At 61.5% G+C, this 2,500-nt stretch overlaps 1 non-coding gene across 1 annotated transcript; it reads left to right on the top strand.

The window, feature by feature from the left end:
* The first annotated feature begins 1,408 nt into the window (after window positions 1–1,408).
* Window positions 1,409–1,527, top strand: LOC141979673 (5S ribosomal RNA). The gene has a single exon (XR_012637076.1). It is a non-coding gene; the product is annotated as a 5S ribosomal RNA (ribosomal RNA).
* The last annotated feature ends 973 nt before the right edge of the window (window positions 1,528–2,500 follow it).

Raw genomic sequence — 2,500 nt, forward strand, 5'->3', positions numbered from 1 at the left:
ATCTGAAATCCTATCCGACCTCCTGGTTCTCTCGGTCGGCCGAGGGCACTTTTGGCGACCCCATCCGGACTTCCGTGAGACTGCCGGCCATCAGGTCAACCCGTCACTTTGAATGGGGTTGACCTGATGGCCGAGCAGGGACTTAGACATTTTTTCAGCCTTTTCCTCGGGGTTGACCTGGTGTCCCGGGGGGACTTAGACATTTTTTTCAGCCTTTTCCTCCGGGTTGACCTGGTGTCCCGGGGGGACTTAGACATTTTTTCAGCCTTTTCCTCCGGGTTGACCTGGTGTCCCGGGGGGACTTAGACTTTTTTTCAGCCTTTTCCTCCGGGTTGACCTGGTGTCCCGGGGGACTTAGACTTTTTTTCAGCCTTTTCCTCCGGGTTGACCTGGTGTCCCGGGGGGACTTAGACATTTTTTTCAGCCTTTTCCTCCGGGTTGACCTGGTGTCCCGGGGGGACTTAGACTTTTTTTCAGCCTTTTCCTCCGGGTTGACCTGGTGTCCCGGGGGGACTTAGACTTTTTTTCAGCCTTTTCCTCCGGGTTGACCTGGTGCCCCGGGGGGACTTAGACTTTTTTTCAGCCTTTTCCTCCGGGTTGACCTGGTGTCCCGGGGGGACTTAGACTTTTTTTCAGCCTTTTCCTCCGGGTTGACCTGGTGTCCCGGGGGGACTTAGACATTTTTTTCAGCCTTTTCCTCCGGGTTGACCTGGTGTCCCGGGGGGACTTAGACATTTTTTTCAGCCTTTTCCTCCGGGCTGACCTGGTGGCCGAGCGTCTCGCCGTCCGCGGCCGGAGCTAGAGATGCCCCCCCCCCAGGCCAGCCTGCGAAGCCGCGGCCAGGATCGGGCCCCTGGAAGTCTGACTAAAAATTTTCACCGACCCCAAAAACGGTTAGGGGGGGCCTCATAAAGCCTCCGGAGCGAAAAAAAAAAAAAACGGAAAAAAGGATCGGGCCCACCCGAGGCAGGGGAGTCAGTAAGGGAAAGGGGACGAGGCGGCCCGGAGCCGGGTGCCCGGAGCCGGGTGCCGGCGGCCAGGATCGGGCCCCTGGAAGTCTGAAAAAGTTTTTTCACCGACCCCCAAAGTGGTATTTGGGGGGGCTCATAAAGCCTCCGGAGCGAAAAAAAAAAAAAACGGAAAAAAGGATCGGGCCCACCCGAGGCAGGGGAGTCAGTAAGGGAAAGGGGACGAGGCGGCCCGGAGCCGGGTGCCCGGAGCCGGGTGCCCGCGGCCAGGATCGGGCCCCTGGAAGTCTGAAAAAAAAATTTTCACCGACCCCCAAAGGGGTGTTGGGGGGGGCTCATGAAGCCTCCGGAGCGAAAAAAAAAAACGGAAAAAAGGATCGGGCCCACCCGAGGCAGGGGAGTCAGTAAGGGAAAGGGGACGAGGCGGACCGGAGCCGAGTGCCTACGGCCATACCGGACGGAAGGCCCCCGATCCCGTCCGATCTCGGAAGGTAAACCGTCCCGGGCCTGGCTAGTACTTGGATGGGTGACCGCCTGGGAATCCCAGGTGCCGTAGGCAGCTTTTCCCGCTGCGAGCCAGCTCTCTCCTTTTCTGGGGAACAAGGGCAGGGTCGCCCTGCCAGGGGCCCTGGGGCTGAAGTCCCTGCCGGCCACCAGGTCAACCCGGAGCCTGCCCCTCTGCGGCCAGCAGGTCAACCCCATACCGGCAGGGGGTTGACCTGGTGGCCGGGAAGCAGAGCGGCCAGCAGGTCAACCCCATACATTCAGCGGGTTGACCTGGTGGACGGGAAGGAAAGCGGCCAGCAGGTCAACCCCATACTTTCAGCGGGTTGACCTGGTGGCCGGGAAGGAAAGCGGCCAGCAGGTCAACCCCATACATTCAGCGGGTTGACCTGGTGGCCGGGAAGGAAAGCGGCCAGCAGGTCAACCCCATACATTCAGCGGGTTGACCTGGTGGCCGGGAAGGAAAGCGGCCAGCAGGTCAACCCCATACATTCAGCGGGTTGACCTGGTGGCCGGGAAGGAAAGCGGCCAGCAGGTCAACCCCATACATTCAGCGGGTTGACCTGGTGGCCGGGAAGGAAAGCGGCCAGCAGGTCAACCCCATACATTCAGCGGGTTGACCTGGTGGCCCGAAAGCAAACCGGCCACCAGGTCAACCCGGAGCCTGCCCCCGCGGGCAGGGGCCAAGCGGACCCCCCTCCGCCCGGGCTTGCCCTGCTCCGAGCCGGGGCTTAATCCCCGTCCGGCCACCAGGTCAACCCGGAGCCTGCCCCTCTGCGGCCAGCAGGTCAACCCCATGCCGGCAGCGGGTTGACCTGGTGGCCGGGAAGGAAAGCGGCCACCAGGTCAACCCCATACTTTCAGCGGGTTGACCTGGTGGCCGGGAAGGAAAGCGGCCACCAGGTCAACCCCATACTTTCAGCGGGTTGACCTGGTGGCCGGGAAGGAAAGCGGCCAGCAGGTCAACCCCATACATTCAGCGGGTTGACCTGGTGGCCGGGAAGGAAAGCGGCCAGCAGGTCAACCCC

This window comes from Natator depressus, chromosome 28 (genome assembly GCF_965152275.1).
Source record: "Natator depressus isolate rNatDep1 chromosome 28, rNatDep2.hap1, whole genome shotgun sequence".
Taxonomy (NCBI): Eukaryota; Metazoa; Chordata; order Testudines; family Cheloniidae; genus Natator; species Natator depressus.